The 24,115-nt window shown below is 49.2% G+C and overlaps 1 pseudogene across 1 annotated transcript; it reads left to right on the plus strand.

The window, feature by feature from the left end:
* Positions 1 to 6,627: 6,627 nt before the first annotated feature.
* Positions 6,628 to 23,758, plus strand: LOC107497561 (annotated as a pseudogene). Its single transcript, XR_004950048.1, has 5 exons — positions 6,628 to 8,846; positions 11,652 to 11,725; positions 12,442 to 12,517; positions 13,035 to 21,617; positions 21,788 to 23,758. The product of XR_004950048.1 is annotated as an uncharacterized LOC107497561 (transcript).
* The last annotated feature ends 357 nt before the right edge of the window (positions 23,759 to 24,115 follow it).

The raw sequence follows: 24,115 nt of genomic DNA on the forward strand, positions 1-24,115 counted from the left end.
AATGAAGTATTTCTAGTTCATATATGACTTTAAAACAGGAGTGAATTTTGAATTTTATGAAATGCTTTTTTGATTTCTGTAGAGATATTTGTGTTGTTTTTCTGTTGAGTTGTTGATCCAATGAATTATACCAATGTTTCAAAACTGAAACATTTTTGGATCAAATTCTACCTGGTTATGGTGTATTGTTCTTTTAATATACTACATGATTTGCTTTGCTAGTATTTTATTTAGGACTTTGCCTATTTGTTTTTGTTGATTTGGGGATCAAAGTTGTTGGCTTTGTAAAATGAATTAGGAACATACCATCTTTTTCTATATTCTGTACCATATATATATATATATATCATTTAAATGATCTATTCCATGAAAGCTTGAAAGAACTCACCCAAGTAACTTTCCTGGGATAATTCTTTGACAACTTTTTCTATTTCTTCTGTATTTATGGCATTCTTTTGATTTTCTACATTGTTAGAATTTTTGCTTCTTTTTCTAATATATACCTCAGTGTTTAAATGTACAGGCACTGGACTCAGACAACTTCGGTTTAAATTCTTGTTCTGTCATTCCATGTGACCTCAGGAAAACTATGTCTTCTCCCTAGTTCTTAGTTTCTTTATTTGTTAAATTGTTAAAAATGAGAGTGTATAGCTAAGAAGGCCACTGTGAGGATTAAAGAGATAAAGTACCTTACACCGTGTCTGGCACAGTAAGTGCTTAATGATTTTTTTTAACCTATTATTAATCCTAAAAAATAATCCATTTTCTGAGATTTAAAAATTATTAGCGTGAAGTTATAAATAATAATTTTATAATGAAATTCTAAAATCAATTTCTATGATTATATCATTTTTGTTCTTAATTTTGTGTATGGGTATTTTATCTCTTTTTATTAGATGAGCTAAAAGTTTCTGTTTTAGAGGTTTTTTCAAAGAATCTGTTCTTGGAATAATTTATCGATTCAACTGTTTTTGTGCGTGTCTGTTCAAATTCAACAGTATCTGCCTTTTTCTTTATAGATTCTTTCCTTCTGCTTTCCTTAAGCTTGTTTTATGGATCTGTCCATATAGCCCTTATATTATTGTTCTTTAATATTGAAAGCATTTCATGCTATGAATTTGCCTCTGGTTGCAATTTTGACTGCATGTCCTAAGCTTTAATATGTAGTCTTCTCAATATTTTAAAATATTTGTAATTTCCTTTTCATTTCTTCTTATTCTTAGAAGAAATGATTTTCCTAATTAAATGTGCAAAAGTAGAGCTTATTTTAAATTAATTTCTAAATCACTCGGGTAATGTGTTGTTGCTTATACTTTTTATTCAATTGTGATTATATTTCATTGTGGCTAGAGAATGTGGACATGCAAATTCTGCTTTGGGGAATTTATTGATGTCTTCTTTGTGTCTTATATAATCCATTTTGTAAATGTTTCATGGGTTTTTGAAATAAGGTGTACATCCTACTGATAGGGAACAGATTTTGATGTGAAGACATTTAGTTTTACTAGCTTTTAGTTGATTCTTTTGGATTTTCTTAGTAAAGAATTAAGTATTCTATAAATAATCATAATTTTAATCTCATTCTTATAGTTTCTAACATTTATCTATTTTTGTTTTATTATATTAGTTAGAGCTTTTTGGAAGTACAACCTAATACTGATGACATTAGCATCTTTACTTTTCATTTTCTGTTAAGTATGCTATGGCTCGCCTCTAAATTTGAGATACGTTTGTCATTTACTTTTTGCCTATTTGACATCTTTAGGACTGAGAGGATTCTGGAAACTGTGTTTTGATCTGTCTCCCTCATTTTTGGATGCTATTTTATTCTTAAAGTCAATGTTTGTGAATATTACATGGTTGTTGTGGTTGTACCTTTCTCTGAGAGGTGGTTTTCCTCAACTTGTTTAATGGTTTTGTTCTTGGGTACTTGAAATTGCAGAAGCACCTCTGCTTTATGAGTCAGGTAACCCTACTTTCTCATATGGTTGTTTCTGGAAGCCTGTTTTCACGGCAGAGTGTTGTTTGAAAGTTGAACCTGAGACTTGCATGTTCCAAAGAATTCTGCTCCTCGAGAGCTCAATATTCTGCACATTTCCAGACAATTTCTAGCATTCCATGGATGTTCTTGAATTTCTTTCTTTCTAAACACATAGTTGACTGCCTTAAATTCAATTACTGAGGCTAAAGATTGGCCACATTGGGGCTGCCTAATGGTTTCCATCTTCGTTTTAATTTCCTAAGTATATATGAGATCTACACTCTTACCACAGGTATCAGCAATTTTATTTTTCCATTTTCCACTTATTTTTCTAAAACAATACAAGAAAAATGTAATTAAATACTGTTATTCATATGTAGCCAAGCCCTTTATTCAGACCAAAAATTACCCAGAAGCCCAATAAATAAAAGAGATCAAATCAAACTGCCCTATTTGGAGCTCGGTGGTGACCTTGAGCTGTGGGCATCATTCTGCCAGGGACAGGGGAGGCCCCAAATGCTCCTCAGAACACCCTGTGAAAGCCTCTGTAATGAGATATTTAAGAAATCGCACAGACAATTGAACAAATTGCTGTATATGCAAAACTGAGGTGCCATTGATAGGGAGCTGATTGCTGGCAGTGTGCCTGTGTATGAATTCCGTGGCTTTTGAGATGTCAGTGCATGGTCGTGTGGTTGCCTGAAAGTCACGTGCATGAAAACTAAGGCCTTATTTATCTGCGTCCATCCCTAATAGTTGAACTTTTGGAGTTAGTTTATTTAAAGTGTGTCTCAAAGAGACAACATGTAGTTTGGATTTCAGGCTTTTGACTTAAATTGAAAAATTCCCCCTTTTAAAGGTATAGAACCCATTTACATTTTTTTTTTCTTGATTATCTGGTTCGGACTTAAAAAATTGCACTTAATACGTATTTTTTTTATTCTTTTTTTTCCCTGCCGTCTCATATAGACTACAGTTTTCTTTTTAAAAATTTCACTCTGGTGATTTAGAAAGTACATAACCAGCTTCATAGTGTGTTAGTGCTTATGTTTCAGTTTTTTGGGGTTTTTTTAAACCATGCTTACATCTATATTTCTTAATGGTAAGAAAATGAAATAGCAGTCTCTTGATTTTGCCCGATGTGTAATGGTTCAGTCGAGTACGTATCTGTTTTTTCTCATTCCTCCTGTTCGCACTCTTCCTAAATGATAAGGTGTGAGTTGGTCTTACCAGCGTCTCCTCTGCTCACCTCCCTGCTCTGTCCCCACCCCCCATCTCGGGAGGTGAGAACTGCTTCTTTTCACTTTCTCTGGTCCGATCCCATCTGTAGCAGCTGAAACTTCTTACCATTTCTGGACTAGAGATTATAAACCTGAAATCTTAAGACATTGCATACTTCTATGATCTCCTATCGACATGTGGGTCAAGTGTCCATCTTCCTCCATATAAACCATGAGCTCTGGGAGGCAGGAACATGGAGTCAGGGCAGCCTCGGTCTCTGCATGGGGGAAATGTGCTTTCGTGGCTGAATCCGTGGGAGGATATGTGGGTGAGTCTGTCTATGCAAGGACAGGTCGTAAATGAGTGCATGAAGGAGTCGCTTTGTGAGGGATCCGGTGCGCGAGTAGGTGAACCGGTGTGCTGTCGAAGGAATGACTGAGCAGACGGACAGGCGAGGAAGTGGGCAATGACAGGGCCTGAGGAGGCGAGAGGCCACCCGCCACCAGCCGCCCCTTCAACCTGTCCAGGTGTCTGAGTGTTGGGTGGTCAGGTGGGAACAGTGGGCTCGCCTACCTCTCTAGAGATCCAGAAAGCAACTGGGGACACATGTCACTTATGTTACTTATCTAGGAGGACGAAGACACTTTCAGGGTCCATCTCTGCTCTTTGGAGCTAGCTGTCCATTCTTTCATTCCTCATTATTCTAAAGAATGCCTCGTTTTGGGCATTGGGGATACAAAGCTGAGGCCATGGTGACCCCTTCCTGCCCAGACAGTTCCCAACCCAAGGGGAGGCATGAGCGACTTCCTCTCCAGTCATGGAACAGAGAAAATGACAGCTGTCAGTATGAACTCCCCAGCTCCCACCATTAGCCTCGCCCTATTGCTTCTCTTTCCTTGGCGGCCAGTGGAGGGAGCAGCCTGCCGCTGGCCCCCTGGCACGCTGCCACCAGACCCTTGGGCGCCATCCTCCAGCTCTCAGGGGTCTTACACTGACTGCCATTTTGACTGCATGTTTAAGAACCTCCCGTCCCCCCTCTTCTAGAGCCTTCCTACAGGTTCTCATCATGTTGTGGTCTGTTTAATTTGAAAACCTCAGAAATCCACCTCCTCCCTCGAGCTCCGACCCTCTCGGGTCATTTCTCTGCATCTCACTTTTATTCGGCTTGATTCCGCTACGCCACTAAAAGAGCTGTCACTGAGATCACCTATGGCCTCTGTCAGGTTGTGGGCGTGGCGTCTCCACAAGGATTTCTCATCGGCATGTCGAACTCTGTGTGCCCCGAACGAAATTCCCACCTCCCCACCAACCATCGTGTCTCGTTCGGTGCCGCCCAGCCCAGAGCGTGACCCACTCTTTCCCAGCTTCCATGCCAGACATCGACAAAGATCCTTGACATTTTCTCACCGGGGTCACCAAGCCTCACCCGCACCTGGGCCATGCCCACGTCTCATGCTCGTCTTCCTGACAAACACGCTCACCTCTCCCCATTCCCATGACTCCCACCCTACCCAGGGTGCCAGTCTCCGTGCCTTGGACTCCTGTTCGCCCCGTCCCGTGTCCGCAGCAGCACTCTCTTTACACATCTGCAAGAAATACCTTATGGAAACAAGAAACTCCTGTCTTTTATCAGCTAGGCAGGACTTTGGCTTGGATGAGGATACACCTGTGATCTCCAGCCTTTGTTATACAACTCCAAATGACCTACTTCCCGCCTAGCTCTTACCTCTCTTTATTAGCACTCTCTTAACTTCCCATCCATGGGGATGCTCCTTTGGTTAGCATCCTTCATTCAGACTGTGCTCCACCTACCTGGTTCATGAGCATCCTTGCGGTCCACGAGCCATCTACCTGATCCGCGCTCCTTCTGGTCATTGTCCATCCAGTCCACTCTTCGTCGATTCTGTGCCCGGTCCAGCCCATGCTCCGTTTGCGTAGTCTCCATCCCGTCCTCCGCCTCCCCTCCGTGCCGCCCACGCTTGTCCCCTCTCTCTGTGGCTTAGTCTCCTCATCCTTCATCTTTTATTCTAAACTTCTTCTGAGAAGCCCCACCTCCCCCATTGGTCAGATTTTCTTATTAAATGCTCCCTGCTCCTTCACAACCCTTGGGCCTTTTTTAATTTTGAGAGCAATGCTCTGCAGTAATCGTTTCGACGTGGCTGTCCCCTGCTAGGCTGGAAGCTGCAGGAGGGCAGGCACCACGTTTCAGTCAGAGTTCTAGCTCCAGCGCCTCATGAGTGGCTAATAAACATGAGCTTATTTCTACGACTCACCACATGGAAACTGACTGGGCTCGGAGGCAAGGCGCAGGCAGGGTGCTGCGGGGGGGTCCGGGGGTGCAAAGGCCTCAGGTGGTGTCAGGGCTCGGGGAGCAGGGCAGAGGATGGGGGTGAAGGCTGAAGACACGATGCCGTTCTGAGGAATTTGGTCTTTAACACGTGCATCGTGAGCAGGAGGATGACACGCTCTGCACTGGGCCGAGACTTTGGAGGACAGCCGTGCCCTCCCACCAGCAGGAACCTGTCCTTCCCCTTGCCTGGGACACCAGCCAATCTCTTGGCTGCGTGTCTCATTCATGTGACGTGGTGGCATTGATAGTTGGGCTACGACGGGGGATGGGGAGACCCAAGGAGGGCCTCTTGGAGGAGGGGGGATGGCGGGATGGAGCTGCCAGGGCTCACTGCCCGCTCGGTCCTATGGTCTGAGTGTCAAAGGTGGTGCGGTGTATGGCGAGAACTGTCATAGCTTCCACGAGCTTGGGTGGGTCGTCATCTAGAAGTTGAGCGACCTGCTTTCACATACGAGCTCTGCCATGAGGGCTTCTAGTCCTGCCATGCAGAGCAAACCACTGCCCTGCACTTTGATTAAGAGATGGCTGACCGCGTGATGGCCGAAGCATGGTCCACGTTACGTGGTTCACCTCGTCTCCATCTTTACGAGTTGGCGCGGCCTTCCTGGCGGGGGGCGGGGGGAAGGGCGGGACGCCGCTTCAGGGTAGGGGCGCCTCTTCCCCATCAGCGCTGCTCCCCCACGCTTGAGGAGGGGGTTGTCTGTGTTCACCACGTGCCTGCTTCCGTGCCAGTCAGGCCTCAGGAAGCTTTCTGGACGTGACACCAACTTCAGGGACAAGCCCTGGTTCTGGGGTCAGCACCACTCCATGGTTCCTGAAGAGATGGTAGACTATGGAACGTAGGCTTTGTGATTTTTGACCTATGTAACATGGTCCACTAACTCTCAGTATCCAATCCATCCTCGGAGGGCACCCCGGAGGTGTTGCCAACGTGAGGGAAGAGAACGCTGGGTTTAGCTCCGCGCGGCTCCGTGGTAAATCCCATGGCCTATGTTTGACGCCCGAACTGTGCGACAAGGCCTATTAGCTGCATCCTCGGGGGCGGCGGGGGCGGCGGGGGCGGGGGGGGGGGGCTTCTGGAAGCGATGCAAGTTGGGGGCAAAGACTTCGGTTCCAGCCTCAGCCATGGTGCTCGAAGACGCGATTTGCCCTGGCGTATGCACAAGGAGAGTTTTCTGTGACACGGTCCGCCACGTCCCAGTAGCCCGGCCAGCTTTGGAGGGCCTCGCGGAAATGATGCCACCTCCAGGGGAACCCGCCAGTCAGCCTCCGTCACGCTGTGTGCTGTTGAAGAGATACCTCCCTGTGTTGAAGTCCACTTGTTTGTACCAGTGTCCACCTCTGGTCAATATTAAGTTCCGTCTCTGAGGGTTTTCTGGAGGCGGTGCCAACACTGGGATGAGATGGAGGTCTTGGCCTTAGGGAGTCCATTGACCAAAAAAAAGGTCTACTTAGTTTACGCCGATGGCCTGGTGGTTACTGCGCAAATCCAGGCCAGCCTGAGAGGACCTCCTGGAAACGCCCCTGCCTTTGAGGCCGAGATGGCCGTCAGTCTTTCCTGTGGCGTAATTTTTTATGCTCCAAACTAGAGCTCACATCCTGGGCTTCACAGGCCCTGAGACCATTTGCTTGGCCTGCTTGGTGTAACTAGATGTAGATGATTGTTCTTCTTGGTTGCACACAGGCCGTCTCATATTTCTCATTTTGCTCACCGCCTCTCACACAGTTCTGTTAGGCACATGCCATGCCCACCCTCCCTCTATGCCCACCCCTCCATTCCCTCAGACCCAGCGTGGTGCCTGGCACATAGTAGGCACTTAATCAGTATTTCTGGAATGATGAAATCCATAACATCGTCCACTTCTGCTCAGTGGGACATACAGCCTTGGAGGGCTTCCTGGAGGAGTTGCCAACTTGGGGGATAAACCGCCAGTTTCAGCATCAGCATCGGCTCCCGACAGTGGAAACAAGACTCCTACCTGTGTGTGCTTGTCGCATGATGCATGTGTTGTGCTCGACCTGCCCTCTGATCTCCTCAGCTCTGGAAGTGTTTCTGGACGCGTCCTCAACCTCTGTCCTCGGCGTCCCTGTGTGGTACTTGGAGAGATAGTAGACCGTATAGCGTACGCTTTATCTGTGACGTATGTAACACGGTCCACTAACCCTCAGTATCAAATCCATCCTCGAGGCTCCTGGAAACGACGCCATCTTCAGGGAGGTGCCACTGGACCCAACGGCAGGCCTCTCCATGACACTCGAAGAGATGGCTTTCTGTGGGGCATGTTCTTTTCTGCATGACGCGAAATGACGTACTCTCACCCTTCTTATACCAAGTTCTGCCTCGGAAAGTCTCGCCATCTCTGGGGAGGAGATCTTGCTTCTTTCTGGGATCGGTGCTGCTCTGTGGCATTCAAGGACATGGTTGACTTCACGGCTCTTGTCTAGTATCCATCATGACCTGCTTCTTCTCAGCATCAAATGCAGCCTTGAAGAGGTCCCCAGAGGCAGCTTCGTGGACGCGAGCCTTCTTCTGGTCATCACTGCCTTCGTGCGGTACTTGAAGAAATGGTTTACCGTCCCACATACATTTTGAGTATGTATGTGGGACGGTAAACCGCTTCTTGGTATCCAGCCCAGCCATCCAAACCACCCCAGAGAGAGCCCGAAGCAGAGAAGCGACACCGGCCTCGGCACCCCTTCTCCATGGTACTTGGCAGAATGGTAGACTGTTTGATGTGTGCTTAATCTGTTAATGCTTGCGACACAGTCTTCTCCTCAGTGTCAAACGCAGCCTCCGAGGGCTTCCTTGGGACAATGGCAACCTCTAGGAAGGTGTCCTGCTTCCACGTTGGCACGTCACCCTTGAAGAAACGGCGGTCAGTGTCGCCATGTTTATGAAGGAGAGATGTCACATGTTCTGCCTCTCGTCAGCCTCCAAGCTGTCCTCAGATGGCTTCAGGACCAAGTGCCCATGCAGAGGCAGATCTGCGTGTGCGTGAGATGAGGCCACTCCAGGTACTGAAGACACTGACTCGTTGTTTTCATTGACGATACATGTACAGTCTATTCTTTTCCCATATCGAGTCTAGTCATCTCGGGAACATGCCCTGGGTCTGGACTTGACCTTGACCCTACGCGAAGGTCTGACTGGCCCCGCGCATACGCTTACAGACGAAACATGTTGCGTGGCCCCCTTCCTCCCCACCTCCATCCAGCCTCAGAGGACTTACCGAAGATGCCGCCAGCCTCAGAGTCAAGTCGGAGCACGGTTCTGACGTCAGCACCAACCTCACGGTACCTGGAGAGGGTTGGACCGCACTGCATGTATCTTATTAACAGCGTATGTGACATGGTCCGCTTCTTTCCAGTATCAGATTCAGCTGTGAAGGTCTCCAGGGAGGTCACGCCAGCCTCCAGAGACGAGGTACCGGTTCTGGCACCAGTACCGCTTTGGGGTACTTAGTAGAAGTCGACCATGCTTCATATGTTTTACTTACAACGCATGCTCCCTGGGCCACCTTTTCATAACAGCAAACGCACCCGGGGGGCCGCTGTAGGCGATACTAAGTCTCAGGCATTGCGTCCGTCCTGGCGTCATCTCCACTCCGGGTCCTCCAGGGGTTTCTCTGTGCTGCGTCCACTGCATTTCTAGCAGCCTTTGCATGGTGGCCTCTTCTCAATACTGCATCTAGCCTCAGAGGGCTTCCTGAAGGTGATGCTAACGAGAGGAAAGAGACGCCGGTTCTGACGTCAGCCCCCTCCACGGTACCTGAAAAGATGGTTGACCATAGGACATGCGCTGTCTCTGTGTCGTATGTAATATGGTCCACGTCTTCTCAATATCAAATTCAGTCGCAGAGGGCTTCCCAGAGGCAAAGCCACCTTCGCGGGAGACACACTGGTCTGGCTTCGGCACCACTCCGCAGTATGTGAGGAGATGGTAGACCAGAGAGCACACGTCCTATTGACGACGTATGTAACGTGGTCCACTAATTCTCGGCATCGGTCACCTTTAAGGGTCTTCCCTGGAGGCCATGCCAACTCGAGAGCAGGGCCTGTGTGATTGGCGCTATCTGGCAGTGGTCACCAGGTGACTGGCTGGAAACCACGTGCTTTATTTATGACACTGGCCGTTTTGGTCCCGCAACCAATACTTAGCACCCGATCTTGGCCTTACATGGCATTTCTGGAGGTGGTAGTGGCATCGGACGTGGGTTCATGGTCGTTGTCACGTTTGCTGATTGCCGATCATTTCTGGGGCACATTGCTAGGGCTTCCTGGAGGTGATGCCAAATTAAGGGAAGAGAGTCAGGGTGAGCATCACTTCACGGTATTTGGAGATGCGGTTGACCGTGGTGTGTACGCTTTATTTATGACGTAGGACACATGGTCTACTTCTTCTCGATATCACATCTCGCCTTGGAAGACTTCCAGCAGGCGCTGTCAGCTTTGAGGAAGAGCCACTGTCCTCGTATCAGTACTGCTGCTGCTTGGTACTTGGAGAGAGGTGGTCCGTGGCGCGTTCGCTTTATTTATGGCGCACATTACACGGTCGACCTCTTTGCGGTATCTAATCCCGCCTCGCAAGCTTTCCTGGAGCTAACACCAGCTGCGGGGTGGGGACCTAGCTCTGCTCTCAGTGCACCTCAGCAGGGGTCGTGATGTGTTTGTCTCGTGTGAGGATAACTCACGAGTAGCAGCCTTTTCAGCGAAACCACTCTGGCGTGGCGGCTTCGAGCGCAGGGGTAACTTGTGGACGAGGAGAGTGGCATCAGCCCATGCGTGGATACATGAGATGGTTGACCAGAGAGCACACGCTTTATTTGTGCCGTTTGTGACCTGGTCCACTAACCCTCAGTATCTAATTCCCCCCTTGGAGATCTTCTGGAAGAAGTGCCAGCTTTGGGGAAGGAGACAGGAAACCCGGGCCAGCCGTGCTCAGCTGGACTGGAAGAAGGAGCATCTGCAAGGCGTTCACTGCACTTGTGCCAGATGTGACAAACTTGAACTTATTTGCTGTAGGATCTCTTTCCTTGGAGGGCTTCCCAGGTGCGAGGCCACCCAAGTTTGTGGAAGGGGCATGCTGTCTGCACCACCCCAAAGTACTCGAGTGGTCAGCTGACCAGAGTGCGTGCACTCTATTTACGACGCAGGTCGCTGGGCCATCGCACTTCAGTACCTAGGGAGTCCCGGGGAGGGCCTTTGGGGTAGCCAGCCTTTACTTGGGCCATCCGTGTCTCTCTATGGCAATTGAGAAAAGTTTGTCCTGATGGGTTTAACCATAAGTGTGATAGCTCTTGTGACCAGCCTTCTGTCGTATCACCACCCTCTGTCCTTGATGGTGACTTCGGGAAGTGCAAGAGGCCATTGGGGTCTGCTCCACTGGGTACTTGGATGGATGGTTGATGGACAGCATGCGTGCAACTAACAGCTTATGCCAGCAAAGCGACTAATGCGCAGTATCTGATTCCCTGTTAACGAGATGACTAGGACTAGGACTGAGTGGCGAATCTAGGAAAGAATCGGCGGTGGTCTTGCAGTGTTAATCAGTGGTACCTGAAGAGAGGTTTTCTGGGTTTCTGTTTCTTTAATGAGGATGAAATACCTGGTTAACCTCTTTTCCAGTATCAGATCTCATCTTGTAGGCCCTCTGGTCCAGGTCCTAGCTTCAGGCAGGGAAGGATGTCACTGTTACTGTCAGCTCCCATCCAGTGGACAGAAAAGAGTGGTTGACCACAGGGCCTATGCCTTAGGTGTATGACTAACATTACCTATTCTACTAACGTCAGTGTTCAGCCCATATTAACAGGACATCTAGGACTGAATGTCAGGTCTGGGGAAGAATTTAGTGGTATTCATGTCCGTGTTAATCAGTGGTACCTGGAGGGAAGTTTTCTAGGTGTGTTTCTTTAATGAGGATGAAACACACCTAGCTAACCCCCTTTCCAGTATCAGATCCCCCTTGGAGGCCCTGTGGTCCAGACCCCAGCTTCAGGGAAGGGGACCGTGGGTGTGAATAAATTGCTTACCACTAAGCCCATCTCAGTACTGGCCTTTACCACCTATTCTATTAACCTTCGCTCTCTGATCCATTCTCAGGAGGACTTCCCAAGTTGTTGCCCACCTGGAGGAAGATGGCGGTCCCACGACAGCTTTGTGCCCAGACTGTGCAGGTAGGTTACCTGTAGCTGCATTTTTCTTGCTTCTGAGGAATGACACGTGGCCTGCCTAGTTCAGTATCCAGCCTCACTTTGGAAAGATGGATGGTCTTTGCCACCATCAGTGATGGGTGTGGAGGATATGCCCTGGACAGACAGCATTGGTGGCCTCAAGCACTGCCCTTCAGCTTCCAGTTTTTTCTGAAAGGATGTTCTGGACATCATGACATCTTTGGGAAGAAACGCTAGTTCTGAGATCCAGATGAGACATTGGGGGTCCCTGGTCGGACCTCTTTATTTCTAACCAGAATTCTGGAGTATATTTATTTGAAATCTGAAGGAATGCTTGATGTTGCGCAAAGTTGGGGAAAAGGCTTTGTCATCAACCCTGGTCAAGGAGCAGTGAGCACATAGCTAACTGGAAGCCACGTGCTTTATGCCTGGTCCATTCTCCCACTCATTCTTAGGAGGCGATGCCGATGTCAGGGAGGAGGTTGTGTTGCCATCGATGGTCCCTCTCCCTGGCCCTTAAAGACAGCTGTCCTTAGGCATGTTCATTTCTTTTACAACAAATTATTCCTGCTGACCCCTGCAGTATCAAAAACTGGCTGGGAACACTTCCTGCACAAGACAGAACTTGTTGCCCCCATCCCGGGTGAGTGAGCCAAGAGGTATGCTTCCTTGCTCTGCGTGTTGTGTCTGACCCTAACGCTCCTGCCATTCTTTTTCAGGAGAACTTCGTGGAGGTGACACTGAGCTCCAGGAAAGGAAGTGGCTCCTGGACAGCTCTAAAGCCAAGGCACAGAGGTAGGATACAGATGTACATCTGTTTTGATGGCAATAGGCCATGACTCTGGGCTCTTGCGTGTGGCATTTAGGAAGTGGCATTGAGTCCTCAAAAAGGGCCAGGTTTTTCCATTCCAACCCCACTTTGATGAGAGCCGGAACAGGTGCGGTGGCACGGATGCCTGGCACAGCCTGCTTTTTGTATCAGGCGAGGCCCAAACATAGTTTCTTCTACTTAAAAAGAGCCTTGAGAGCAAGGGAGAGAAAGACAAGGAAACGGGACCATGGCGGTTGCGCCATTGCCTCTGTCGTCTTCAGGGCAGGTGGCCGCTGAGTTCTGAAAGACTGGGAGCTCCGGTGGTTAAGCAGAAATCAGAGGAGAGACTGCAAGAGTGTAGGGACGCAGCACGCGCAGTCATTCTTTGTCCTCTACCCTAGCGGCCAGCTTGGGGGTGGGGGGCTAGGGCACAAATGCATAACTCTGCAAGAGGAAACCTGGAACTTTTTTCCTCTTGATTTTGGGCTCCTATGTTCCCAGTGCTGTCAGGGTTGACTGACCTCCCTTCTGAAATGAAAAAAAGTCTGTGGATAGCAGTATTTCCCCTACAATGAAAAAACTATGATTAAAGGTGTTTTATAGCAAAACAGAAAAGCTGACTCAGAGCTGGTGCAAACATTTGGCGAACTGACTTCAGGAAAAGAAATTTGTTTATTCCGTGGTGGCACTCACTTTACTTACAACTAACCCGATCCCTGACATCTGTTTTTAGAACCACACTGTGCCTGGAAGATTGTCTGGGCTCCCAGGCACTTCCACGCTGGGCCTGGGTGTCAGCCACAGCAGACCACGTCACCTGCCTCCTGACCACAAAATGTCCGACTTACTCACTGACCTTGAGATACAAACCATTGCTGGGGGCTTTTACAGAAAGAAACTTGTTCCACCATCAGGAAAACTCTGATACCTGGAGAGAGGTTGCACGTAAATGCTCTCTGTGTTGGTGGAAGATATTTCATGGGTGGCCTGTATCCAGTCAGGACCAAGTCTTAAAGGATGTGTTGGCCAACCCCCAGAAAGCACTGCGGGACACTTGACTGAGACTCTCTGCTATATGTGCCACATGACATCTGGTCTACCCAGGGCAGTATAGACTCAGGAAAACCTAGAGCTGATACCATCATTTGGGAACATTTGGCAGTTTTATTTTTGGTTTTTGTGTTTTGTTTATTTTTTGTTTTCGATCAGTGCTAACTTTCGATACTTGAAGGAGAGGTTGTCTGTGTTGTATTCTCTTTATTTATGATGAAACATACACGGGAAACCTCTTTTTTAGTATCAAATCCCACCCTGGAGGCACTTCCTCTTCCTGATGCGGTCTTCAGGGAATGGACGTTGCCAGCTCTTGAGTAGATGCAAGGAAGGAAAACTATGTGACATATGTCATGGTGCAGGGATCAGGGTAGTGCATGGTCCTGAGGACCCAGGCCTCCCATGGACAGGAAGCCGGGTTGGGAAGGGCTCGTGTCCCTGTGGTGAAGGGAGGCTACTCGCGGGTGTTGATTTACTTATGACTCCTTGTGGGCAGTGGCTCTTTGTTGCGAGGTCCTGCTCAGATGGCTTTCTGGACAAGCAGCAGTGTCACTGAAGGGACAGTAGTGCCAGCCGCTCTCCAGGGTACCTGAGGGGATGGTAGACTGGTGACGTGCACTTCATTTGTGATGTAGGTCACCTGTTTGACTATCCATCAGCACCCAGTCCATCTGTGGCATGACATCTTGATGCACATGACAACTTTGGAGAAGATGTAGGAGGATTTGGGGCCAGTATGAATCTACACTATTTAAAGAAGAGTTGCCCTTCGGGGGGCTCTTGCATTTTTAAAATAAATATAAACAATTATCAGTAAAAGATATTTTAGTGTCAGCTCCTGCCCAGGAAGCCAGAAAGTGTCAGGGAAGAGGCCTTGGTACCAGTATCCTCACCCAGGAAAGAGGCCACCCCACAGAATGGCCCAGTTCAGGGGTCCAGTCTACCCTCCAGAGGGTTTGGGTGTGTGTGTGGGGGGAGAGAGCATCTTTTGTTGCGATATCACTATATTCTGTGATACCTCCCGTTTGATGAGAGGCTGATGATGAACGTCACATGGCCCATCTCTTTTCAGTAGTAAATATTGCTCTGGAGGATTTTCTAGATATGAAATGGGCCATTGATGTGTGCACCACTATCAGTGGGTGGTTGAATGGGGGACCGAGGATGTCACAATGTGGTTTTGATGTGCCCCTTCTGGGTCACTATTACTTAGGACCCAGCCTCTCCCTGGGTGGATTTTAAGTTCATGATCATTACTTGGTGAAAGAGGCTTTGTCGTCACCTCTGTATCTATTGTCCAGCTTTGCTTGACTTATAAATCAAAAACTCAAACAGATTGGATGCTTTTCAGTGTCAGATCCTGCCTAAGACACATTCTGGATATGACACCAACTTCAGAAAAGGGATGTCGGAGCTATCGTCAGTGAAGGTATGTTCCTCCTGATAGCAGGTGTTCTGTTTAGTGTGTATGTGTCTGCTGGTCCGCTGGTCTCAGATGTCCCTTCCATAGCCAGGATGACTTCTGGGGATGAAGCCTACTTTGAGGGGTGAAGGTAGGACTCAACCTCTGTCACCCTCCTCTAGAGCTGGCTGGCACATTGTTCTCATGGCGATGGCAGAGGAACGAGAAAGTAAGTGAAAACCCAGGGGTACTTAAGAGTGAAACTTAGAACTGGCACATTTCTGCCCACTTACCTTTGGCCAAAGAAAATCACATGGCCAAGGCCAAGGGGTGGGAGGTATACTCTACCTGTGAGGAGGCCATGGCGAGGGTGTGAGTGTGGGGATGGCTGAAGATGTGGAGCCGCTGGGTCCGTCGTCCGCACGGGCCACTGGGAACGCGGCTTCCGTTCATCACTCATTCATAACTCATTGGCCTGCGGCGTCCTGTCTGCCACGGGCACACTTCCTGGAGCCGAGGCTGGCCAGCAAAGGTGACATTGTCAGGGCCCAAGGCCATTCCGTTTCATTCGAGGCGGCATTGTCCATGAGGCATCTTCTGTGTTTCTGACAAACATTAAACCTTTCTCTGGCCCCCATTCCGTGAAGGCTTGTTGCCCCGAGCACTGGTAGGACCCATTTGCTCTCAGGAAGTCCGCCGGAAGTGACGCCCGCCTCGGAGAAGCAGCGCCGCCCAGCAGTTCTGACGTGCGGTACTTAGTGAGAAGTTGCCCGCGTCTTTTTCGCTTTATTTGTGACGAAACATTCGCGGTGCACTTCTTTTTCAGTATCCAATGCTGCCTTGAAGACTTCTTAGTTCGGGCGCCAATTTCAGGGAGGGCACGTTAGCACTTGTAGATTTCGGTCAAGATTTTTGCCAAATCTTTTCTCTCTGCCTCAAGTTCCCCAGATTTCTCTCACGATCACTCCCTTCTTCCCGCCGAGTGGCTTGGTTTGGCTTTAACCCCGCCCCTACACGTACGCATGCGCACGCACACACGCACGCGTTCACGCACTAGCCCAAGGTTGAGTGACCTCCTTTTTCCCCACCCCCTTTTGCTGCTGTGATTGGTTCAAAGGTGGGCCTCTAACGCCTCTGAGCCAATGAAATCCAAGGAGTTGTTTGCTGAGGCTTCTGGGAAAGGAAGTATTTCTTTTACTTCCGTGAGCGCCGCCTGAGTTCCGTTTATGTTCCCGCAGCCACGTGGCCTGATAGTGTGAGCTCTGATGCGTCAGCAGACTAGGGGGAGCAAGCCTGGGAGCCTGCACGAGGGAGCTGTGCAGACCCAGAGAAGGAGGCTGTACCATGCTGGGGAGTCAGTAGAGGACCCAGACCTAGCGGACTTTGTTTGAACCCCTGGATCAAACCCTGCTTGAAGCTTGCCATGTCTTTGTACTTTTCAGTTGTGCTAGCCTATCAGTAATAGAAAGCCTGTAAAGCACTTTATTGTTCAAGCCAGTTTGAGTTGCGCTCTCTTACTTGGGATATAAACAGATGACCCCACAGCACTGTGGTGACTGGAAAACCTGCATTTTTTTTTTCAGTGATGTGTGTCTTTGCATCAGCTGTCCTCAATGTGCTGTGTAAGGTGTTCTTAGCAAAAAAAAAAATGACTTTTTCTGGTGTTCTTACTTTGTGTGTACTTCTAAAGTATTGTCTTAGTGGCCTAATTTATAAATGATAAGTAATGCATTATTAATGTGTTTTGTGTCCAGGGAAGGGCCGCTGGCATGGGCCCCCCTCCCGGAGACCTGAAGGATGGTGGACTCCAGGGCACATCCCCTGACCCATTCACACAGAGTCCCTCCCTCTTTGGGAGGGCTTCCTGGAAGTGGTGCTGACTTGAGGGAAGGTAGAATTTCTTTGTCCCTGCTGTTCTTTGGCATTCTGTGATGGGTTTGCTGATTTGTCACAGGTCATGTGAACTGCTGGTGTTTTAGAATCAAATTGTGCCTCAGAGGAACCAGGAGCACCGTTAAGGAGGGACACAGGAATCAGGAGCATGCAAGACACACAAATGGGTTCACAGTGAGCTGATACTGTGTCAGTGGCTTGTTACACCTAATTCGATATCCTTGGTTTCCCACCTGTCAAGAAGGAGCCTTACCGGAACCACTGACTCATGGAGGAGACTTCATTTCAGGGTCTGGGACCGCCCCCCTTTCCCCGAAATGATGCTCTCAACGAGCAATTTGTGGAGTTGATACTAAACATTGCGGAGCCCGTCAGCCTTGATTATTGAATCCTGCCCAAGAAGACTTCCTGGGATCCTGAAGCAGAGGGGGTCTGGGATTGCTTTGCTTTATCCACGATGACGTCCGCACAATGCCCCTGGGCTTAGGTTCAGCCTGTTCTGCAAGGGCTCCCCAGATGCATGGCCCTGCTGGCAAGGGTAAGCATGTAACCATCACTTCCGAGCACATGTTTGGTGGGCAGTGTTTGCCCCGCCACCACGCCTAACCCTCTGTGTCTCTTCACACCCAGGTACACTGCCGGAGGTGAGCCGGGGCAGACGGCATCCATCAGAACTGACCTCTGGTACCTGAAAAGAAGTTGCCCATGTTATTTTCGCTTGATATGTGACGAAACAAACATGGTGCACTTCTTTTTCGGTATCAAATATCGCCCTGAAGAGCATCCTGGCCCCGGTGGAACCTTGGGTAAGGGGTTTTGGTCACTGCCTCTCTTGGTATGTACATGGAAGATTCACCCCTCGTCCACTGTGTGTTGGCGGGTTCAGGGACACTCAGTGTCTGGCCGTCCTCAGTCCCACGCAGGTACAGTTGGTGAGGCCTCAGTCACATGCCAGCTCCCCACTGCACCATGTCTCCGGGTTCCCTGGTGAAGAATGCCCCCAGCACTTGAAAGAACCAAGCAGTCAGTGAAAGCTGTCCACCGCATCTCTCCAGAGATGGATTTGGGTGGTTGCCAGGTGTGCATTTTAACTGTGACACCTCGCCTGGTGGACTGTCACCCACTCATCCACAGTAGAATTGTTTGGGGACGCCGGGTGTGGTGGGAGGCAATGGTCGCCGTGGGTCTGGGAGAGAGGTTTTCATAGAGCGGCTGTTTCGGTGGGACTGACCCTCCCCAGCCTGATGTCTTCCAGGTTCATCTTGCCTCAGAGGGATGTGCTCCTCGATGCCATCAACGCAGAAGTGATGTTGGTGTCGGCCCAACACGGGATCAGCGAATGGCTGTGAGTGCAGAAGGTGCCTCATGAAAGATGCCGCCACCCTTGTCTCAGCCGCCACGTTCAGTCCGTGCCAAGGCCATCCTCCTGGAGGAGCCGCCACAGGGACCCATGCGTGGTTCTGCTCTGTGCTCCCGGAAGAGAGGTTTCCCCAGGTGAATTTGTTTTGTTTGCGACAAATCGTTCTTGGCCAACCTCTTTTCAGTATCAAAGGAGACTTAGAGGGGAGGCCTCTTGAGCTCTGGGACTCTTGTGACGTCAGCACTCTCTCAGGTAAGTGAAGATTCATTGTCCAGAGTGTGTAAGTGCCAGTCACGGATTCCTGGATGTCTGCCAACCCTCGACATCTCTCTTCCCCAGGAGGCGTCCCTGGGCCTGTGCCGGCCAGGACAGGAGGCCGCGGGGTTACGCTTGGAGCTGCACTTCGGTGCTAGAAAGGAGGCGCTCCGTGTTTCTTTGCTTTAGTTATGAAGAAAAATACGGGTGCCCTTCTGTTGGAGTGTCATGTCCCGTCGCCGAAGCCCACCACCAACTTCCAGGAAGAGATGCTGATGATGGCCCCTCTTGTGGCACTTGGGCCTCGCTGGCCGCCCAGGTGGCCACATCGTGGTTGGCTCCTGCTCCCCCCTTCAGAGATCTCCTCAGAGGTGAAAGCAGCTTTGGAGAGAAGCAGCTGTCTTCACATCATGTTCGCCCGCAGTCTGTCAGGAAAGCCTGGCCAGGACGTATCACCACAGTTAACCTGTCTTACTAGGTAACACCTTTGCAGATGACAGGGTGCCAGCCTCAGGAGAGGCGCAACTGTGGGAGCACCTCCCAGGATTCCCGAGCTGCAGAGAGAAAGCAGGCTGAGTGTTCTCTGTAGGACACGCGCCACCCAGTCCATGGACCTTCAGAAACTCTCTCCAGCTCAGAGGACCTCCTGGAAGGGACCCTGATTTTGAGTCACCTGTGTAGAGACCAGTCGTCCCCTGGTGTCTTCGTTTTTCGGCCTGAGGAGACAGGAAAGGTACAGTTCCCTTTCAGAAGCGAGCCCCGTCAGAGGGCTCCTGAACCGTGCCGGTAAGCTCAGGGAGGACCACGGTGCCCTGCACCGCCCAGGTGCGTCCCAGGCAGGCCCCGAGGGCGCGCGATGTCTTCGGTGGCATCTGTTCTCTGCATCTCACCTTTGCCTTCGCTTTCCCTTGCAGAAGGATGCCCTAGCAGCGGAGGAGCCGCCGGTCGCAGAAGCTGGTCTGAGATGTTCGAAAGGAGGTTGTCCGTGATGTATTTGCTTTGTTTATGGCAGATATTGCACGGTTGATCTCTTTTCATCATCAAATGCCTTCTCGAAGGATGCGCTGCACGCGGTGTCAGGTTCAGGAGCAGGAGGGAATGGTAGCCTCTAAGGGTGTGGGAACGGATGGTTGACCAGATGGCAAGTGTTTTGTTTGATTTTTCTGTTCTGAGAATTAATAATTTACTTAATGAATCACCATAGAATTTTGTTGTTAGGGTAAATCTGTAAATGTGAAAACTTAGGTTCTATGAAACCAATTAATTTTTTTTAAATGATAAAGAAATGTGAACAAAAATATGTTTAACACAGTTTTCCAATTTTTAAAAGAATCCAGAAATATACACTAATCGCTTCCTTGGTGTTTCAAAGTTTAACCCATTTCCCGTTGAGAAAGAAAAAAGTACAGCTCGCCGCCAGTGTTAATTTAACATCACGCGTAGGAAGGCTATGTTTTGGAGGATTTAACATTTTCAGTGATCGAGAATTACTATATTTTGTAAATGGAAATACTACCATTAAAAACAGAACGCTAGAAACGGAATGATGTCGTTTGATTCCAAAGACTATAGATGTACTAGAGTGATGTGAAAATGATAATAAAAGTGGGCTGTTTCGTGGCAGACTTTGGGGGCGAGGCTAGGGCTGTCACCCGCGAGTCACCTCGGTAAACGCTGTAGCCACGAGCGCCGCTGCAGCGAATATTCTCAGGGCCAACGGGACATGGGTTAAGCTCTGAAGAAACAGATGAGACAAAGATGTGCACTGGAAGAATTAAAATGACAAATGCTAGATGATCACGGGAATTTTTGTGAATGTGTCGCAGGCGTATGATGTTTTTGTACATAACTTAATGTGACTTTATTTTAATCACTTTTTTTTAAGAGGGAAAATACCAGTTTGCTTGGGAAAGTTGTAATTTCTAGGTGCCTAAGAGAAAGAGAGACGTTAGGGTCTTTACATTCACTTCAAATGCCCCCTCGTCCTCTCTCACCTGATTGTGGGGATACCCCAGCTCCCCAAGACATAGTCTGTAATTTTACTTTCTATAGTCTCCAAGCCACTGTTTTTAACACATACTTTTTTTGTAAACTTGGAGGGGGTTCGTTGACATTTGTGGGCAAGTGATGTATTCAAGAAGTGTTCTCAGAGACCGTTCCAGGAGAAAGTGGGGGGTAGCGGGAGAGGGAAGGGGATGAAGCCAACACAGTGAGCGGACACGGTTCTCAGCCCGCTGGCCCTTAGGACCCTAGCCGGCATTTTCACCCTCCCAGGACACTCAATGGAGTGATGCTGACTTCGTGGAAAAGACAACAGGTGGGTTGACATTGCTCTCCCGGGATACCTGAGGAGGTGTGTGCCTTGGCTGGTCACTACATCTGTGCCAGATCTTGCCTGGCTGCCTGCATTTCCGCTTAAAAAAAAATCATAACCCACCATTCCTTGGTGGCCTGTGCTCCAATTCGGGGCTGTGCTTGCAAGAGCCACCCCTGGGGACATGAATCATGGCCACGGAGGAGAGCCATTTTATTGCTTAGACCATCTGATCCCCTAACCAGCAATGTCTCGTGTTTTTTTGACAGGGCTGCGCGGAGGCGGTACCGGCCTGGGGCACATGGCGTTGCTCTCAATGGTATGTGAAGAATACTTGGCCCTGTGTGTTAGCTTTATTTATGACAAATTGTGCTTGGGGACGCCGGGAGAGCAGGGTTGCTTCCTCAACAAGCTGCAAGTGCCAGGGAGGGACTCTGCTCCTTGCAGGTGATGGATGCTGCCTGGACCACTTACCCTCAGGTTCCGTGCGTCCTTAGGAAGACCGCCTGCCTCCTGCATCGTGAGTTTTCGGGCACGAGGCTTTTTCTTTGCACTGATCCCAACGTTAGAAAAGCAGCACTGGTGTTGGTGGTTCTTTGTGGACTAGGAATGGAGGGTGGACCTGGAGTGTGCGCTTCGTTTATGCCGGATGCCAGCCAGCCCGTTCGTCTTCTCTGTCGCATCTGTGTTCAGGAGTCTCCTGGAGTCGATGGAAGCCTTGACGAGCCGGGACTGTCTGGGGTTCACGGTGCTTTAGTTTCTGCTTTTGGAGGCGTGCTTTGCCAAGGATTCACAGCACCTATTTCGGTAAGTCTCTCTACCCAATCCACCTGGAAAATAATTTTTCTGGAAGCTGCGCAATATTTTGAGGTGGAGGAGGGCAGTAGCGGTGGCTGGCGGGCATCATGCTTCGCTGCCTCTCGGTTGCGTTTTATCGATATTGTTTGTGATCGATTTGTCTAACCTACCCCTGACAGCCTATCACACCGACTCATAGAATCCTGCCTATTGGGACTTCTGGACATAAGTCTCACTTTCTGGAAGGTTCTTTGATGTCCTCCACCCTCCAAGGTATGTGAAAGGATGCTCATCTATCCAGTACACTTTTATGTGACCTTTGTCATAGAATGCCTTAGTAGGGTCTTGTGGAGATCACACTGACCTTAGGAACTCTGGAGGGTTTTTTTTTTTTTTCCTATGATATTTTTGAAACAGAGAGAATAGTTGTCCCTACTGCGTTTACTTTATTTATCGTGAGTTTTTGACCTACACCCACTTTTTTAGAATCAGATCCTGCTTTAGAATAGAAACACTCCTGGCCGTGGTCTCCCCACTGGGGAAGACACATTAGGGTCCCCTTCATCAGGAGAGTGACAGTAGGGTAGACCCCAGGTCACGTGTCTTTTAAGCAGGTCCATCGTCTGTAGGTGGAGATGCGAGGGTCCGACGTCATGGTTCCTTCACGGAACTTAAAAAGCGCACGACTGCCCTTGGTGGCGCTCATTTTTGGTGCGCTGTGTTCAGGGCTGCTCAATTTTTGACTTTCCAAAGGTGGATTTTCCTTCTATGTTTACAGGGTTTATGGTTAAACATAGAGGAAAATCCACATTTTCAGCATCTGAAGTTCTCTTCAAACATTTTGAACACAAAATCCCCCTCAGGGAAGAGAGAGAAAGGTTAACGCCCCACCTCAGGGGCATAAGGAAGGGGGATCCTAAATGTACGTTTCTGTTAGTGATGGGACATGTCCTCCTTCGGAGCTCAGTGTCCCCACTGTCCCCCAGGAGGCCCACTCCCAGAGCACTTTCTGTCACCTTTATTTTTGACGGATTGTGCTTCCAGGACTAAACCCTTTTTTGGTATTTAAAAGGTGGATATTCCTTCTATGTTTATGTTGTTTATGGTTAAACATAGAGGAAATTCTACATTTTCAGTATCAAACTTCTTGGAAGCTTTTCCGCACCGAAAGTACCATCAGGGAGGCCAGGTGTGGCTAAGCCCCTTGGGGTAAGTGAGAAGGCGGGGGGTCCCAGCATGTGTGTCTGTGGGCCACCCACCACTCTTGAGGGAGAGGCTGGGGTCTGTCGTCACGGTGTCGCAGCTCTTCATGGCGCCAAACGGTCTTTTCCATGTAGCTTCGCTTTCTTTTCTGACGGATTGTGCATAGGATCGCTTCCCAGGATGGACCTCTTTTGGTATTTAAAAGGTAGATTTTCCTTCTATGATTACGTGGTTGATGGTTGATCGTAGAGGAAAATCCACGTTTTCAGTATCAAATGCTACTTTGGGACGTTTCCTGGACCGAAGGCAGGTGGCCAGGGGGGAGGCGACGCCCCTCCGGGGTAAGTGAGAAGGTGGCGGGCCTCGGAGCGTGTGCTTTCGTTCGTGACGTGTGCCTGCCGACTCATCATCCGTAGGAGCCCTTGTCACCGAGGAGCCGGCATCCTTCGTGAGCGAAGAGGCTGCGGCGTGTCCCCGCGGCCGAGTCGGGACCGGACAGCTGGCTTTGCTGTCTGGCTTCCGGTTTTGGCAAGCAGCGCACAGACTTGTCCTTTCCAGAACTCAATCTCTCTTTGGTATTTAAAAGGTGGATATTCCTTCTATGTTTACGTGATTCATAGATAATCATAGAGGAAAATCCATGTTTTCAGTATCAAATGCTGCTTTGGACACACTTCTGGGAGGGACTGTAAGGCCAGCCCTCCGGCCGGAGAGGGGGCAGGATGGGGGAGCCACACGCCGTGTCGCGATTGAGGACGTACGCCTAGAATCGTCCATGTTTACGAGACTTTTTTCTTGCCAAGAATCCAACTTGGTGAAGATTATGTTATGGGTCTGTCATTCCAATTACCTGGGGAACCTTGTCTGCCCTATGTGACTTAATTTTTGATGACTCGAGCACAGGTGCGCGGATCTCCTGGAAAGAATCCTTCTTTGGTATTTAAAAGGTAGATTCTCCTTCTATGAGTACATTATTTATGATTAATCATAGAGGAAAATCCACGTTTTCAGTATCAAATGCTGCTTGGAAGCCTCCGCGGATGTGACGTCACCATCAAAGAAGAGATGGGGTGGGCGCCCCCCGTGGGCCCGGCAGGGGCCTGCGATGGGCTCTGAGCGTCGTATCAGGTCGCCCGGCCGGCTGTACCCTGCTGTGTACTGTGTTGTTAAGGGGGCTGTGCTGTCACTGTTGTTTCAATGACCTGGAATGAATTTTGTTTTCTGTATGTTTACCAAGTTTGTAATGTGTTTTCTGAAATCAGCCTCAGAGAATACCTAGGTTGGCTGTCAATTGTCAGAAACGG

This window comes from Rousettus aegyptiacus, unplaced genomic scaffold (genome assembly GCF_014176215.1).
Source record: "Rousettus aegyptiacus isolate mRouAeg1 unplaced genomic scaffold, mRouAeg1.p scaffold_m13_p_3, whole genome shotgun sequence".
Taxonomy (NCBI): domain Eukaryota; kingdom Metazoa; phylum Chordata; class Mammalia; order Chiroptera; family Pteropodidae; genus Rousettus; species Rousettus aegyptiacus.